We start from the raw sequence: 19,978 nt of genomic DNA on the forward strand, positions 1-19,978 counted from the left end.
TCAAAAATCTGGTCGCAAAAAGTTTTTTGGGACGGGGTATATATCTCGTCGTTAAAACCTTTTAGAGACTACATATCCCGTCCCTAATGGACAATTAATATCAGGGGAAATAAATATTTCCTGGTCGTTAAACCTTTTTTCCGACCAGCCTTTACTAGTCCTAGATTATTTTTAGAGACAAGCAGTGCTGGTCCTTATTTAGCTTATGGTACTACTTATAACGACCATATTTCTGGTCTCTTGCTAATCAAATCTAGTCCCTAAAGCTCGATATCCAAAAAAAATAGTTTTATCAATAAATATCAAATTGCTATTGAAAAATGTAGATATAAAAAGCTTATATATATATCTATATATATATATATATATATATATATATATAGAGAGAGAGAGAGAGAGAGAGAGGACGAAAGTTATATTAATTACAATAAAATGGTTAACATCCCATGATGTTAGTTTCAATATTTGCTCGACACCTTAGTAAAAAAACATTGCTAACAACCTGATCTAGACTATGATACCGAGTTCTACATAACATTCCTAGAAAAATAATAATGAGGTCGTGCATCTTCTAAACTTGCATCTTGTCTTGTAACATTAATCTTCAAAACCTGTAAGTACAAAATTTTGAAAAGGTTGAATAACTATTAGTAAGATAATATATGTAAACGTTATACTAGTAGTGGTTATACCGCTTACCCCAAAAGCAATCTAAATTCATTAGGTGTAATCCAACAACATCATCAAGCCTGCATGAGTATAAGAAAAATTAATTAGAAAAGCTTCGGGATGCATTAACCAAGAATCCAAAATCTATTTTAAAAACGCAACTGAAACAACAATTGTGTCTCATATTTCTATATCTTGCATCTTCCTCTATCGTGCAAAGTAGAAGTCATTTATTTTCCATTTCTTAACTTATAAAATGCTTGTAGAATTTTCATTGAAACCTCAATGCATTTATTTTGCTAAACTTCATTAATTAGATGATAGTCATACAAGTTTCAAAGAGGACCACTTCAAGAACATTAATATATCATTCTGCATAACCTTTATATGCTCTTTGTGGCCATTTCATCCCAATTCTCAAAGTATTTGTACTGACGGCGTCGTTTCCTATTTAAAGAGAAACATGGTACCGGGCTTCTCTTAATTTCTATAGATTACAGTGGCGAAGTTAGATATATAAGTACTCGCTGCTATTCTTCATCTAATATATGTTCCCAGCTAACAAAAATTCATAGACTGTAGATGTTAATTCCTTAAACTTCCACTAAAGTCTCTCTTAAATCAAGGAGAATACAAACCAAGTAAGACTGTGGAATCTTCTCGGTACCAAACAAGGGATCACAAACTGGAAACACATAAAAAGGCAACAACATTTAGCAGCAATAAGACTTTTCCATTTGGTAGAAATTGTTCTTTTATCTATCTTCAATAAAGCTTTTTCCATCATCACAACAACAGTTGCACTTTCTTTGACAGTACATCCTTACAACTAGAGTTAGAAGTGTTCACGGTTCTGCGTGCTATTTTTATAACCGAATAAGGTTACTACTATGCTCATGTGAAATAAACAATCGCTACGCATACTTTGAACCGAGATCGCCACAAATATATAGGAATTGTGAAACGGATAATACTAGCACCATCTATATATAAAAGAATAAAGGAGCTCTGAACTTAAAGATGCAGCAAATGCAAACCATACAGAGAAGGCTATGAGTCTTCTTCAAAATTGTTTAAATCAGGAAAATTATTTATTTTGTGCATACATGAATTTAAGGCATCAACTACTTAGATTAAAGATAAGATATTTAATACAGCCCAACCCATGACCAGTAATCGCAAATAAGCTGAAACAAATACGGTATGCTTGAGAAACGAGGTGAAAAACAAAAAATGACAAAGGCACATGTCAAACCTATCATGAAGAAACAACAATCAACAGTTAAAAATGTTGCATCAGTCCTATCTGGTGCACATTAGGAAAACAAGAGTGCTGATAAGAAACTTGCTAGTGAGCAAGGTGTGCAGCTTGACTCTACTTCAAACACAAAGAAGCAAAATCAGGTGGTGAAGAGCGCTACCAAAAAGCAGAACCAGGTTTCACAAGGTACAAGAATTAAGCAGAACCAGGTGGTGCAAATTGATCCTCAAGTTAATCCAAAAAAGCACAATCAGGTTTCAGTTCCAAATTCCCAAAGAAATTTACAAGTTGCAGTACCAGATATTGAAGAAACTAGAAATGACATAGATGAGGAGTCAACTGCACAGAATTTCTTTAATGCAGTAAGGGAAAGGGATTTATCTCCTAAACAGCTGGAAAAAGTTATGGGGAAAAATAAATCAAAAACTCATGGTAGAAATCATAGTTGGGATGATAAAGTGCCTAACCAATTTGTTCTAAGACAAATACCAATGAGACAAGCAAAACAAAAAGTGGCAGGCCCTATCACATCAACTAAGTCCACAAAATCCAAGTAAAATTGATGATGGATGCTGGTTTTGCGAAGTGGAGGAGGTTGTACTATCATACTCAAGTCCTTAGGGAGGAGAGGATGGTTGTATTTGTTTTAGATAACCTTGTTTTCTGGTTTGCAGGTTGCAGTTTCACTATGGTGTTGATTGGATCTTGTTTTACATGGAATAACAAGGCTACTGGTTTCATAAACTTAAGTGCAATAGTTTGTGCCAATGATATATCCTACCCTATATGGAAATGATTTGGTACAAATTGGCATCATGGTTACTTGTTTCTACTATCCCATAGATTCTCTTTGCTTAGTAAATGAAATGGGATGGTTCTATGTAACTCACAAAGTATATATGGTTCTAGGACATTTGGTTGTTTGTGGTGTCATTGATCTTATGCACATAGGATATGATTTGATTCATCACTGGTTGTCCTTGTTTCATCTCTTTGATTCATTTTACAGTGGAAAGGATGAGAGTCTAGTGGAAAATTTCTTTGATACTAATACTTGTACTGCTAATGAGCAAATGGACTTTATAAGGTGGACTTTAGATGTCTGGTATATTTGCAGGAGATGTTGCACATACTTTGGGAGGAGAGTATGATGGTAACTGTTTTAACTAACATTGTTTGCTTTTTTGCGGGGATCACATGTACCAGAAGATCAAGGAATACTGTTGCAATTGTTATCAATGGTCTTATTTATCTAGGAAAGTATTTGGTATTTGGTGCAAGTCTGTTTCAAATTAGATCTAATATTACAAGCTACTGATCCTACTCAGAGAGGAAATGATATAGCACTCACTGGAACCATGGTGCAGATGGAAACAAATGAAACTAGAAAATCAACAAGCTTTTTCTGTTTTTTTAAGTGTGCAGGTTCGGTTATAAGATATGCAGTCTGCAGTTTTACAAAAATCTGTGTGGAGGCTAAAAAAGAAGATAAGGTTTCACAACAACTTTGTAGAATTTGAGATGATGTGCTGCAATTCTGATTTCATATGGACAGTTATGGATAATGTTGGTGTTACTGATCCTATTCCAATGGGAAATGATTTGACACAACATAGGCATAACAAGGAGATGATGAAGGCAGCATTTGAGAATTCCACTAATTCCCCCCAAAAAAAGGACTTTTCAGGAATATGTTCCAATAATTCCACTAACTAGATTTTTCCCTCCTTTTCTTTTCTGTTTTTGAGAAGGAGGAAACTTGCATGCAGTAACTGGTGATTTACAGCAGCAGTTGCCATTTACACAAGATAAAATTTCTGATGGAAATAATGTGGATAATGGGAAAAATGCTATTGATGATAAAGATACCGTTATGTGTTTTCCGAGGAAAAGGGAATTTCGCAAGTTAATGCGGTGGGGAAACTGAAATTTGCAAAGGTTGAAGAATCGAGAGAATGTTGATGCTACGGTGGTGCCGGGCAGTGGAGGACGATCTTGGGAAGCATTGAATGATAATTTAGTCAGTTCTTTCTCCGGGAAAAAAGACGAGGGTCGTTAAGCAACCGGTTAGTGCACCTGTTCGCCGAGAAGATTGAAAAACCAGTTGGAGAATGTCGCTCAAGTGCGTAAAAATCAAAAAGAGGCATCAAGAAAAAGAGGGAAATAAGCAGCTGGTTGCTGATCACCATGCTGATGGTAATCATATGGAGGTTGTAGAAATTACTGTTGCTTTGCAACTTGTTGCAGATGCAATTCATGTAACTGATAAGATTGCTGAGAAGCATCTTAATGCTAATTCAGGAGAAGCTTTAGAGAAACATTTGGCTCCAGCACTAGTTGTTTAAGTTGTTCAACAGGCTGCAGAGGTAGCTAAAGGTGTTGAAAAACCTTCGAATATTAATGCACCTGTGTTCACTCCTGGAAGGAAGAAACAAGCTTCGACTGATTCAAAACCAGTTGAGGAGATAGTTACTACTAATATGGCATGTCAAGATGCTCCATCAACTACTTTTGCTTCAGAAAAAGGCAACAGTGGTGAGTGGAGTTTGTGGTGTGATCAGGAGGAAGAAGACATGGAGGAAGGTGAAATTTCAAGAGGGAAGGATGAAGTACTTGAGCAGTCTGATAACCCATCAAATTCATCACATCATCCAGTTGATGTCATGTTTGGCAAGGCTACCTATAGCACTAAGGCAAAGATTGGTGCTAAGGAGAACATTATTGGTGCTGAATTTTGTGCGGAGGAAGAGAGAACACCTGGTACTAAGCAACATGGTGCAAAGGAACAGGTTGCAGGATTGTCAACAACTGCAGGAGTAGCAGCTCAAGCAAAACTGCAAATCACCTTACCTCAGCAACATGCGGCTCCTACTTCTAGTGTAAACATGCAGACTAAAACTCTTACTACAAAGAGAAGGAACATGCAGGTGGCAGTACCAAATAAAGGAGAGTCTAGAATTGACATGGACGAGGAGTCGTTTGCCCAAAATTTCCACAATGCAGCAAGGGATGGGGATTTATCTCCTAGACAGGTGGAAAGTGTTAAAAGACACAAAACTCAAGCAAGGAAGGGTAGTTGGGATGGAAAAATGACTGAAGAATTTGTCCTAAGGCAACTACAAATGAGACAAGCAAAGAAGACTGTGGCAGCTCCTGCCACTTCAACAAAATCCACAAGATCCAAGAAGAAATGATAAAGTTTCAAGATTTTTTGGAAAGGCATGAAGAACAAGACAAGGTGGAAAATTCAATGAATATAGAAGATTTTACAAGTTCAGAGATTAAGGATTCTATCTTTATTCTTGTATTATTTTCTCATTATTTTAGCATTATCATGTGTAATATCATCATAGAGTGTGTTATAAACTCTGTGGTGATCATAGCTTATTTGATCATTTCGAGTTCATTTTTTCTACATTCCTGTTAGTTTAGAGGTTCTTTGCCTCATAGGATTAGTAAGGTAAGGCCTAGTCCCCCTTACTTGTACTCTCCCTTTGGGGTTTTTTAGCTTTCTAGAAAATTAATAAAACCAGCCCTAGGCCCAAAAAGCCTAGTGGACTTTGCTATAGAAAAAAAACAATGAGAGTGGTTTTTACAATTAAAAGTAATTTGAAAATTTTCCAGAAAAGGGAAAAAAGAAACTATATAGTTCTTCAATAACATATTAAATGCAAGAAAGGAAAAAAAAATCTTTTTAAACTTTGATATTCTACTGATTAGAGTTATTAGTAGCAGTGACTTCCTACCCTTGAATTCCTTCAAATAGTTGTGATTATTCAACTGTTCCAAGTTACAAATTGAACCTTTCACTTTAAGAACTAATGGTTTTGTAATTTATGTTAGAGCTAACTCATTTGAGATCTTCACTTTTACGGATACTCATTATGGAGGTAGACATTTATAAAAGTTTGACCATAAAAGTTAAATTCACATATATTTGGTTAGACCTTGCTTCAAAACATGGGTTCCATAACTTTTTCAATTTTTTCCTATTGAGAGTGGAAGAGTTAAACACAAAAAAAGAGTATTGCAATCTTCTGAGATGCTATTATTTTCCAGGAGTGCTAAATACAAATGACAATAGAGACTAGATGGGCTATGAGGTATAAATGTATTTAGCCGAAAGTAACAAGACTAGTCCTTATTTGCCTTGGCAAATCTCAACATGGCCTTTCTAATCCTAAACACATACCCATAACACATACAGCACAAATTATCGGAAACTAAACAAAAAGACATTCATACAACCAAAATAAGACCACAAATCCAACTAAATTTTATACTAAAATGAAATAAAGATTGAGTTTTTAAATAGAAATAGAAGGTTTTTCAGATCATTAATACAAACCCAAAAGAATAAGCTCAAAAGTTCAACTTGGTGCAGATACAAAACATTGAAACAGAATCAAAAGAGTGAGTTCTTAGATAGAAATAGAAGGTTTTTCAGATCATAAACACAGATCCAAAAGAATAAGCTAAAAAATTTGACTTGGTGCATATACAAAACATTGAAACGTAATCACAAGATTGAGTTCTTAAATAGAAATAAAAGGTCTTTCATATCATAAGCACATACCCAAAAGAATAAGCTCAAAAATCCAACTTGGTGCATATACAAAACACTAAAATAGAATCAAAAGATTTGAGTTTTTATCTTTTTGATTCTAAACACAGAAATAACGGAAGAGATATAAAAAATTATATAAAAAAAAACAAAGATTGAGAAGCAGCAATAGTACCTTGAGAGGTTTTTGATGAATAAGAGAAGAATTTGAGGAATTAAGAAATCTATTGGTAGATCTATGGCTGAGAAGATGATGGATACGATGTGTAGAGACTATGGTAAGAGTCGTGACCACCTGTGTTCTGAGAAGACAGAGAGTTTAATTTAATTTTTAGAATGTTTTATTTCAGTGTATACTACGTTTTCTCTTACTTTTGGCGCCTTATTTTTTGCTGAAAACCTAAGTTTTTATTTTAGTACACTGTTTTAGCGCCAGATTTTTTGGAAAATAGTAGCCTTTTAATATTTTAATATTACATTTGGTGGCATCTTCCTACTCAAGGCTCATCAATTACAATTTGGGACCAGTTACTAAATTCTTTTGGGACTAGATTTAGTACCTTCGCAATAAAATATAGAATTAAGGACCGAAATGAAATCTCGTCCCAATAAATGTGCTTTTAGAGACGAAATTATTAACTCGTCCCTAAATATTGGTCGCAGATAAACCTTTTTCTTGTAGTGTATGTGATTGGGGCTAGCCACCCTGTTGTGTTGTGACTTGGTTTGTTCTATTGTTGTTGGCTTGATACCACGTGGAGATAGTAGATATTGGATACTATTGTTATACCTCTTCATGATGTTGAAGTATCTTACTTGTTGACTTTTGATGCGAGGATAGTGTTCTATATGGCTTGTGTAGCCTTTTCATGATATTGTTGGCGTACCCATGCTTAATACTTGTGATATTGATCCGACTGTTGATGATGAGATCATGCTTACTATTGAGTTGATTTATATAAGTCTTGATAGGGCTTATAGTGTTGTGACTTCCATAGCATATTCATTGGCATTTATTGTATTGATTTAACATTTATGCATTCATACATTCATGCATGACGGAAATGGTTTAGAACTGATAAATGAAAGACTTTTGGTTTCTACAAGAGAAAATGTTTTAAATGCCCGATAGGAAATGGTTTCGGGTGATGTGATATTATATGATATGATTTGATAAAGATCCTCCAAGGGCAAATATTCGGAGACTCGTTATTGTTGGGCAAAGATCCGGAACGAGTGGTACATGTACTCCGCGGGTCCCTTATGGGTTGTGCTGATGAAAATCCTCCGTGGGCAAAGATCCGGAGTCTCCTTTGACCGTTGGGCAAAGATCCAAAATGAGTGGTACATGGACTTTGCAGGTCCCCCATGGGTGTTGCTACTAAGACGCCGATATTTTTGTTTGGAGTACACGTGTACACTGCATTGCATTGCATTTGCATTCATACATTATTGCATTGCATTGCACTATGGCTCATATTGTGAAGATATTGTCATTTACTTGTGTTATTTGGATTCAGTTTGGATATATTGAGACTTGGCAAATTTGGGTTTAGATGCTACAACCTAGGTGATGACGTGTACTTGATTCTGGCTTATGTTTGACTTATACTTATTGATTTATCTCCTTCTCTTACTTTATTGTCTGGATTATATTAGCTAAACTTAGTCGGCCTATGATACCTACTAGTACTGTGGTTTTGTACTGACCTGCACTTGCTACATTCTTTTATGAATGCAGAATTCCAGGTAGAAGCTACTTCTGTTTCTTGTGGCTGATAGTCACTCCAAGATTTGCTTGGAGTCTATAGGGTGAGCACGAGACATCCGCTGCCTTGAAGATTCTTCTTATTTATGTCATAATTTCCATTCTGAGACATATTCAGACTTGATGTACTATTAATATTCCAGACTTTTATATTTCTAATTAGATGCTCTTGTATGAATTAGACCAAACTCTGGGGTGTGTTTCCTTATTTCCGCACTGTTTCTATATTATTATCGTCAGACTTCCATGATTTATACTCTTCCGCTTATTGAACTGGTTATTTACGTTTCTTTTTTTATTACCGTTGGGTTGAGGGTTTGCTTGCCGAGGTGGGAAATGTAAGTGCTTGCACGACTTAGCTAAATTGGGTCGTGACACCCAAGCTATCTCGTTAGTAACGCTTACACATAACCCACTACTACGAATACAGTCTCATATCGAAAATATAACTCTTAACCTTCAGATTATAGAGTGCCCCAAAATTCCTTCTCGTTAAACAACTCTAGCTCATCCAATGATGAGTGCTATGAAATTACCCATCTTGGTATAACACAAGCCACCTTTCCATAAACCTTAGCATGTTGGTCACCTGAAATTTGCTTCTCACCAATCGTTGATCATGAAACCTCACAGAACTTCGTCATAACACTTAGTCCATTTCTTTAGACTTTCTTCTTTAAGCGTACTTAACAATCACACCTCATTTAACAGATGCGAGATAACAACACCGCAATCTATACACCCGAAGCAATCCCGAAGATGTACCTTACTCCTACTGATTCTCGAATAACTATACCTTTATCTTAATTCTTCACTATCTATATTCCATTCAGATCACATTTACCACCACCGACCGACAATCACTCAACCCCACTCAAAAGTATCTTAGCAAAATCATAAGTTCTGCCAAATAGCTGAGTCAACCCTGGAGATAGTATTATGTCGCACATTGAGACAACCGAGAGTTTTCTTTGTGTCACACGAACTTTAAACTGGGCACCACTCGCATTCTTCAAAAAGTCTTCCTACTAGAAATTACTGATCAACCATGGTCATCCCAACGAGAATCAATCATTGCTGATACAATAACCCAAACCACCACTGAACTGATTCATAATCAGTAAGGTGATCCTTAATTACAGAACCAGAACACCTCTAATCAAATCGAGCGATTATCCCTCTCATTCGATCAACCTAGCAAAGTCATAACAACAGTAGTAGCGGAACTAGCTGAAACTTACACAACAGATACAATGACCACACCCCTTATCAAAGATTAGATGCAACACCCGATAAATCCCTGAGTGAAAAAACCTCACTCTTGCCCATCACTGAGTCATTTCTATTAGTTAACAAGCGCTCCCATTAGCCTATGACATAACCGAACATACCAACTCATCCACAAACCCTTACGTCCACTCTATATTGTATAACCACGACATAACTCTCAAATCCACAAGCTCTTGTTTTAAATGATCCCCTCACCAATCCTCTATACACAACAACCCTGCGAACACACCCTTTACTAAAGGACCACAGCTTCCCACTACCTAGAGTTCCCACTCTTCATAATTAACCTTGCTTTCTGATCTAGAACCGACAACCATTTCCCTGAAAGAACCCACAAACCACTAGTTCTTACTCCACTACTACCATTCTATCACGTCGAAGCCCAACTTAACTTGCCACAACCGAATACAAAATCTTCCCTTGCACATCTTGCAACCTTATCCTGATGAGCACGTTAGATACCAATTGTTCCCTTCCTATAGCGGAGATTAATCGATCCAAATTCTCTTCTTTTTTCCTTCATCCTATAAGACAAGAAGTACTCTTACTAATATACCCTAAGAAATCTTACTTCGTTACACTTTACCACAAAAATCGCCTTTTCTATCCATATCCTCAACTACTTTTCATCATCATAACACACAATATCATCCTCTTATCGAATCAGACGATCCTCCCCAAGTTATACTTCCTTCCTCATGCTGACATTAATACTCTTCCATTACTAAATTGCCGAATTGTCATTGATACACTTGTGCCATACATCTATCATGCAAAACTTTGATGATGCTGAAACCTTTCCACACCAACTAGAGAATCCCGATCATGGCTGAAAACTGGACTTGGAAACGTGCTCGTATAAAAATAACACATCTCTTACCTTACCGTGCCACGTCATGTCAAACCACTAGCATAAGAATTTAAGGACGAGTTCCCACTATCCGTGTGAGAAAAAGACAAAGAAATTTCGATACCAATTTAAATTGACTAGATACCAAGTTGAAGGAAGTAGCATGAAAGGAATGAAAGAATTGGAAGTTTCCTAAATGTCATATAGCCTCTCACAAATAAGTACGGAGCTTATCGTACTGATCCGCAAAACTCTACTAGACATGCTCTTGTACTTGTAAGACTGGTAACTTAGGAATCTGATACCAACTTGTCACAACCCAACTGGTAAGCCGAGCAGGCAACCACACTAATCCCTCTGGTGGGCGAACGCTTCCCTTATTCAACACTCACTTTAAGCATATCAATAAGAAACATAAATATAGAAGAAGACTCAATATCTATAAATAACTACTAAGTGCGGAATTATACTAAAAATGCCCCAAAATCTGGTGTAAGTACAATACAAGAGCCACTAAATATATATATATATATATATATATATATATATATATATATGTCAGGAAATGTCAAATAACAAAGTTTGAACACTGTCTCGGAACAATGGACAGATATCGTAAAAATGAGTTTTCCGGGCTACTGATCAGAAACATGGCTCACCATGGAAACTCATACTAAAAGCCTCGGGAAGATCACTCATGAGGTGCTGAAGTGGAACCTGTAACAAACTCTGCACTCAGAAAAGAGTACAACAAGGTAGCATCAGTACAAACACTATGTACTGGTAGGTATCATAGGCCGACAATAATTAGTTCACATATATGAAGAAAGAATCAACAAGTAGACATCTAAGAAAATAAGTACGTTAATGAACCATTCAATGAAATCATCTCAATATCAATACTAAGTACAACTCATCAATGAATAATAGATGTGAGCGTGAAATGCATATGCAATGCAATGCACTGGTAAAAACCTCAGACCTGTACACACATGCAAAGGACGAAAATCTCGACGTCTCAATAGTCATCACCTATTAGGGGCCCGTAATGTCACGACCCAACCGAAGGGCCATGACGGGTATCCGGAGCTATCAAACCAAGCACCTCTTAGCATAATTTTCATAATCATATCTAGGTGGACCACAAAAGAAAGCTCATGAATATCAGAATCTGTAAGGGCATGAGTCCACAAGAAAAAAGCACATCTATATACACATCTTCAACTATGCACATATGTGCAAGATGACAAGGCTGCCAAAAATGATATACAAAAATATGAACCGATGAGGTTACAGAACATCTAACTATATACATCTGTCTACGAGCCTTTACAAGGAGTGCATAACATCATAAACATCGGACAGGACCCCGCCATGGCCATACATGTACACAAAAGAATAGTACCAACTAAATCGCAGCTCCGAAACAAATGGAGCTCTCCTGTATAATCGCTGAAGAAGCAGCCTAGGGTTTTGGTCTGTCTCCCTGTCTACCTGCGGGCATGAACCCAGCATCGACAAACAAAAGGACATCAGTACGGATAACGTACTGAGTATGTAAGGCATAAATAGCAACACGATGAAAGCATGAAGATAATATAAGATAAAGAGATCATTAAAACCTTAGAATACCTCTTAAGGCGGCTGTCATGCATACTTAAACCTTTTTCTAAAGAAAACATTTGTATACATACCTATATGTATAATGATATCGTACCCATCTATATAGGCTCGGTGTCACTCGTACCCGGCCATAACAACGCTCGGTGTTATCCGTACCCGGTCACATCAAGGCTTGGTGTCATCCGTACCCAACTGCAGTGGTGTGCACAATAGATGTCGTACCCGGCTGACTACGGCACGGCTCAGTGTCAGAAAAATAGTTACGTGTATATATATATATATGTATAGCATGCATGAGTATCCAAAGGAAGCATTACAACACTATCGGAGTGGCATAAGGTCGGTGATCCTCCGATTACCATTATGGAATCATCATTATCACTATATCTTTCCTTAAAGGGTCAACTATCATAGGATGAGATCAAAGACGATGAACAAGATCAATAATATCATGAGAACATTAGGAACCATAATCTTCTAGCATATTTAAGACTAGGGACATTTGGATATCATGCGTAGGCTCACCACAAAGGAATCATGCCTTAAGAAAGAAAAGGTTAGCCTTAACATACCTTTACGTCTCCTTAAATACTTAACGTTCTCCTCCCAAGCTCGCAAATCTACATTCAAGAGAATTCATACTAAGGTTAAATCTTGAAAATACTCATAAGTTCAAACTAGGGTAACTAATGAACTAGCGGAATTTGGGCAGCACTTCCCCTAATTTGTCTACTTCCACCAATTTCCAAAACAACTCCCAATCAACCATAACAACATCCACAATATCATAATCAAAGAATTATATTCAATTTATTATCAAATTAATCAAAAATCTCCTTTCAAATTCACCTCACAGTCAACAACTTCAATTCAATGCTTTATGACTTCTCTACTATGGTTCTTTCCTCTCCAAGACTTCCTAAGCCTTTAAATAAGCTAAGCATTTAAATAAACTCAATCATATAAATAGGATAAATAACATACCTTATAATAGGATAAATTCACCTTACTCAACTTCTCCCAAGACCGAGTTCATCACAACCTTGAGTAGAAGCAAGAATAATCTTCATCCATGGATTATCTTGAGGTTTTTGATGCTTGATCTTCTCTTTTGATGGTGTGGAAGGTTTTAGAGTGTTTTAGAACCTTCAAAAAGTCTATAAAAATGTGGGGAAATAAGTTTGGGAGATGGATATAAAAAATGGGGTCTCTTGGAACATAAAAAGGGTTGAAAACTGCCCCACCGCTCCGTGTTACGGAGAGTATGCGGCACCACATACTCAGTATGCGGCCGCATACTCCCTCCACAACATGGTGGTGATGTTGGGAAGTAGGATCAGCCAAAATAGAAAGTCCACAGCCAATATACAGTACAACATACTGAGTATGCGGCCGCATATTGCCTCAAATTTCCGATTTCGCGAAAATGCGTTCTTTTCGATTCGTTTGACCTCCAATCCTTATGAAACCTTCTTGGAACTTGTATAAAACTTCATTAAACATATAAGGAGCCCTATAACTACCCCTCAAGTTATTTTTAAGTTATGTATAACTCAAATGACACGAAATCCTCCCAAAAACATGGCACCAATCCTAACGTTCAACGAACTTACTTCCGCCGCTTCATTTGACTCCAAAACCTTAAGGTACATACTTAGAATTATTAGACACCCTCCTTAACCTTGTAAGGGCTTCATATCCACTTTAGTCTTGCATTATTTTACTTATAATTCAAACGACACGAAATTTCCAAAGTGTAACATTCCCCCCCCCCCCCCAAAGAACAGTCGTCCTCGAATGTTAGACTCTTAGGGATCTACAAAAATTTCACCAGAGTTTTCCCTGTAACTGTACCACTACCATCCTATCACAGCAACCCAAATATACAACGACTTACAGGGCTACAACAACAACAACAATAATGGCCCCACAGGACCAAGAAATCATAAAAAGAAAACATTGCGCGCCTGAACACAATGGTGGCTCTGTCTAAACTACCTCTGGGAGTGGAAATAAATGTGGATACCTGGACTTCATATCTTTCTCAGCTTCCCAAGTCATTTCTTCCTTATTATTATTTCTCCATAGAACTTTAACTGAAGCTACATCTTTAGTCTTTAATATCAGAACTTGTCTATCTAGGATCGCAATGGGAATTTCTTTATAATATAATTGCTCAGTAACTTGAACATCCTCTATGGGTATAACTCTGGAAGGATCTCTAATACACTTTTGAAGCATTGATACATCGAAAATCGAATGGACTGACTCCAAATCAGAAGGTAGATCTATCTCATAGGCTACTTGGCCCACTTTGCGTACAATCTTGTAGGGTCCAATGTATCGAGGACTAAGCTTACCCTCCTTAACAAATCTCATGACGCCTTTCATCAGTGACACTTTCAAGAATACCCAGTCCTCAACTTGGAATTCTAAGTCTCGTCGGCGATTGTCTGCATAAGACTTCTGACGACTCTGGGCTGTCAATAATTGGTCCTGAATAAGCTTTACCTTTTCCACCGTTTGCTGGATCAAATCTGATCCTATTAATTTGGTCTCCCCTACTTCAAACTATCCAATTAGTGATCTACACTTGCTCACGTATAAAGCCTCATACAGGGCTATCTGAATACTGGAATGATAACTATTGTTGTATGCAAACTCAATAAGTGGAAAATGATCTTCCTAGCTGCCTTCGAAGTCTAACACACATACCCTTAACATATCTTCGAGGGTCTGAATAGTACGCTTAGCTTGTCCATCAGTCTGGGGGTGAAATGTTGTGCTGATACTCACATGAGTCCCCAAACCATTTTGGAAAGACTTCCAGAAATTAGTGGTAAACTGCGCTCCTCTATCAGAGATAATAGATACGGGAACACCATGGAGTCGTACTATCTCCTTGATAGAAAGCTTTGCATAATCTTCAGCTAAGTACGTAGTTCTGACAGGTAGAAAATGAGCTGATTTTGTAATTCTATCCATAATTACCCCTGTGGAATCATTCTTACGCCGAGAACGAGGCAAGCCTATGATGAAATCCATAGTAGTTACTTCCCATTTCCAAGTAAGAATTTCAATAGCTTGTAATAATCCACCGGGCTTCTGATGCTCGATCTTTACCTACTGACAGTTAGGACACCGAGCCACGAACTCCGCTGTATCTTTCTTCATTCCATCCCACTAATATATTAACTTAACATCATGATACATCTTCGTCGCTCCCAGATGAATAGAATAACGGAAACAATGGGCTTCTTCCAAAATCGGGTGACGTAACTCTGCAACATCAGGAACACATAGTATGCCTCGGTACCTGAGAACTCCATCTACAGAAGTCTCAAATAGTGACTTTTTCTTCTGAGGGAATGTATCTCTATATTGGACTAACATGGGATCCTCATACTGGTGCTCTTTCACCTTAACTACTAATGACGAAACAGTTGAATTCTGAATAGTAACTCCCGTATTGCTCGAGTCCATTAATCGAACTCCCAGGCTAGCTAGTTGTTGAAGCTCACAAGTTAACTCTCTCTTTGGATGAACATCACATAGACTACCCATGGATCGGAAGCTAAGGGCATCGGCTACTACGTTCGCCTTCCCAGGATGATACAAGATGCTAACATCATAATCTTTCAATAGCTCCAACCATCGCCTTTGCCGCAAATTCAACTCTTTTACGCTTGAAAATAAACTGGAGGCTCTTGTGTTCTGTATAGATATCAATATGAACACTGTACAAATAATTCCTCCACATCTTCAATGTATGAATCACAATGTACGAACTGTAAATCATGGTTCGGGTAGTTTTTTCTCGTGTTTTCGCAACTGCCTTGAAGCATAAGCAATAACTTTACCGTGCTGTGTCAACACACAGCCTAACCCAATGCCCGAGGCATCACAATAAATAACATAGCCTTCTGATCCTTCTGGAAGTGTCAGAACCGGGGCCGAAGTCAATCTATTCTTCAGCTCCTGAAAACTGCGCTCACAAGCATCCGTCCATTAAAATTTAGCTAATTTCTAAGTCAGCTTTGTCAATGGTGCAGAAATAGAAGAAAATCCTTCTACAAATCTTCTGTAATAACCCGCCAAGCCAAGAGAACTATGAACTTCTGTAGGTATTTTAGGTCTCGGCCAAGTCTTCACAGTTTCAATCTTCTAGGTATCCACCCAAATACCATCAGTTGAAATAGTATGCCCCAGAAAAGTCACAGAATTCAACCAGAACTCCCATTTAGAGAACTTTCCATAAAACTCTCGAGTCGAAGAACTCTAAGGATAGTACGTAAATGATCCCCATGCTCAGCCTCGGATTGAGAATATACCAGAATATCATCAATGAACATGATCACAAACAAATCTAGGAAAGGCCTAAATACACTGTTCATTAAATCAATGAATACCGCCGGTGCATTCGTTAACCCAAACGACATTACACGAAATTCAAAATGAGCATATTTGGTTCTGAAAGCTGTCTTCGGAATGTCTTTCCCTCTAACTCTCACGAGGTTATACCCGGATCTTAAGTCTATCTTTGAGTACCATTTGGCACCCTGCAACTGATCAAACAAATCATTAATTCTTGGAAGTGTATACTTATTCTTTATTGTAACCTTATTCAGCTTTCTGTAATTGATACACATCCGTAACGAGCCATCCTTCTTTCTTACAAACAACACAGGTGCTCTCCAGGGCGACGAACTAGGCCTGACAAAGTTTCTCAAGCAAATCCTTGAGTTGCTCCTTTAACTCCCTCAATTCAGAAGGTGCCATTCTATAAGGAGGAATGGATATTGGCTTAGTATCCGGTAACACATCAATGGAAAAATCAATCTCCCATTCTGGTAGAAGGCCTGGAAGCTCGTCCGGGAATGCATCCGAAAACTCATTAACTACTAGAACAGACTGAAGAGTCGGTGGCTTTGCTTTCATATCCCGAACCCGGACTAGATGATAAATATACCCCATAGAAATCATCGTACTTTTCTTGAGATAGGAAATAAACCTACCTCTCGGAGATGCTGTATTACCCTTCCATTCCAGAACTGGCTCTCTTGGAAACTAGAAACGAACCATTTTTACCCTACAATCAACATTGGCATAACAGGAAGCCAACCAATCCATACCGATAATGACATCAAAATCTACCATACTCAACTCAATCAAATATGCCCTTGTACGACGATCACAGACTATAACCAGACAATTATTATATACCCGACTAGCTATCACTGGGTTACCAACGGGTGTAGACACTTCGAAAGGTTTAATTGACTCAGGTTTCACCCCAATCCGATCGGCAATATAAGGAGTAATATATGATAATGTAGAACCTGGATCAACAATGCATATACGTCATGAGAAAATAGTGATAATATACCTGTGACAACATCGGGGGAAAACTCAAGATCCTGTCGCCCAGCCAGTGCATAAATATGGTGTTGAGGACCCCTCATACTGGACGTTCCTCCTCTAACTCTACCATGGCCTGCTGGTATCTGTGAGCTTTACCCTGGAGGGCGTACAGATGATGAAGAACCAGCTGTTGATCCTGCAGGCTGGACCATACCTCTACCATCTCTCAATGGACAGTCACACATAATATGGCCTGGTTGACCGCAAGCATAATAAACATCTGAACCTAATCGGCACTGTCCCCAATGCAGACTACCACACTGAGTACATCGTGGTAAGGGTGGTCTCATCTAACTAGAACTACTCCTGATCTGAGAACTAGGAGCTCTGGAACTCTGAGCTGGCTCAAAACGAGCGGGTCTATCAAACTTGGGCCCAGGAAACTGTGGAGGCGCACTAGCAGCTGGGTGACCTAAGTGCCTCCAATACTGCTACCTCTGACCCCCTCTGAACTTGTTAACAGTGCCGCGCAGGATCTGGCCCTTTTACTATAACCCCTATCATGCTCACGCTCACTCCTCCACTGTTATTGTCGCTCCTCAAGATTCTGGCCTTGGGCCTGAATACGAGAAATATCCATACCTTCTTGAAGTGACGCCGTCAAATAATCACCAATCAAATGGGGTCCCAATCCACTCACAAACCGGTGAACACGATCTCCCATGTCAGCCACCATAACTGGAGCATACCTAGCCAAAAGAATTAAAACGAAGGCTATACTCTCGAGCACTCAGGTTACCCTGTCTGAGGTTCAAGAACTTATTAGCTCTATCCCATCGAACCTCTGGCGAAAAATAAGGCCAAAGAAAAGCATCCACAAACTCTTGCCACACTGGTAGAGGTGCGTTAACGCCTTTAGAAGACATCCAGATAGTATACCAATGAACAGTAACATTTCGCAGTCTATAAGAGGGCAACTCTACTGACTCAACATCTGTAGCATGCAATACCCGCAATGTTCTGAGCATCTCATCTATGAAGTTCTGCGCGTCCTCGTTTAGTTTTGACCCAAAGAATTCTCGATTGTCCAAATTAATGAAATCACGGACTCTGGCACTGACAGACCTATCACCATGACTCGCACCCTGCCGCTAGGCCTGAGCGGCTACTAACTGGGTCAACAACTGAATGGCCTCTCTCATCCCTTGGCCCGAGACATCCAGTGGAGGAACTGAGGGTGCTGGAGCTGGAACTCCTCTATGCTCCTCTAGAAAGGGCGGAGTATGAGAGGACCAAGATTGAACCTCATTCTGAGACTCGCCCTCATCCACCTCTGTAGGCGGTAACTGTTCAGCCCTCCTACCTACCGCTGACTTGCCCTTCTGGGCCGCTGTAGCTTTTCTCTTCACAAGCATCGCTGCAATCACGGTTAGGAAAAAGGGAATCATTATAACATGGCTCTATCACACGATCTAAGATGAGAAAGAATGGTCGATCATTTCTAAATGTCCCGCAGCCTCCTGTTTATAAGTGTGGCGCGCTTCACACCCAAAAATAAGACTCTACTAGACACGGCTCGTAGAAACAACCTAGGACAAACTGCTCTGATACCACCTCTAGCACGACCCAATCGGAGGGCCATGATAGGTACCCGAAGCTAACCTACCGAGCACCTCTTAGCATACTTTTCATAATTGTATCTAGGTGGACCACAAAAGAAAGCTCATGAATATTAGAATCTGTAAGGGCATGAGTCCACAAGATAAAAGCACATCTATATACACATCATCAACTATGCCCATATCTACAAACCGACAAGGCTGCCAAAAATGATATACAAAAATATGAACCAATGAGATTATAGAATATCTAACTATATATATCTATCTACGAGCCTCTACAAAGAGTGCATAACATCATGAAGACAGGACAAGACCCCGCCACGCCCATACATGTACACAAAAGAATAGTACCAGCTAAACCGCAGCTCCGAAACAAATGGAGCACTCCTTTACAATCTCTGAAGAAGCAGCCTAGGGGTTTGGTCTGTCTTCCTATCTAATTGTGGGCATGAACGCAACGTCCACAAATAAAAAGACATCCATACGGATAATGTACTGAGTATGCAAGGCATCAACAACAACATGATGAAAGCATGAAGATAATACAAGATAAAGAGATCAATAATACCTCAGAATACCTCTTAAGGCGGCTGTCATGCATACTTAACCTTTTTCTAAAGAAAACATTTGTATACATACCTATATGTATAATGATACCATACCCGGCCATATAGGCTCGGTGTCACCCGTACCCGGCCATAACAAGGCTCGGGGTTATCCGTACCTAGCCACATCATGGCTCGGTGTCATCCGTATTGGTGTGCACAATAGATGTCGTACCCGACCGACTATAGAACTGCTCGATGTCAGAAAAATAGTTACGTGTATATATATATACATGAGTATCCAAAGGAAGCATTACAACACTATTGGAGTGATTTAAGGTCGGTGAACCTCTGATTACCATTATGGAATCATCATTATCACTATATCTTTCCTTAAAGGGTCAACTATCATAGGATGAGATCAA

General features: G+C 38.5%; 1 long non-coding RNA gene across 1 annotated transcript; it reads right to left on the minus strand.

Annotated features, from left to right (window-relative positions):
• Positions 1-400: 400 nt before the first annotated feature.
• LOC132068762 (uncharacterized) lies at positions 401-1,249 on the minus strand. Its single transcript, XR_009417496.1, has 2 exons — positions 700-1,249; positions 401-611 (listed from the first exon to the last, which is right to left on the minus strand). It is a non-coding gene; the product is annotated as an uncharacterized LOC132068762 (long non-coding RNA).
• Between the last annotated feature and the right edge of the window lie 18,729 nt (positions 1,250-19,978).

The sequence above is a fragment of the Lycium ferocissimum genome, chromosome 8, assembly GCF_029784015.1.
Source record: "Lycium ferocissimum isolate CSIRO_LF1 chromosome 8, AGI_CSIRO_Lferr_CH_V1, whole genome shotgun sequence".
Classification (NCBI taxonomy): Eukaryota; Viridiplantae; Streptophyta; class Magnoliopsida; order Solanales; family Solanaceae; genus Lycium; species Lycium ferocissimum.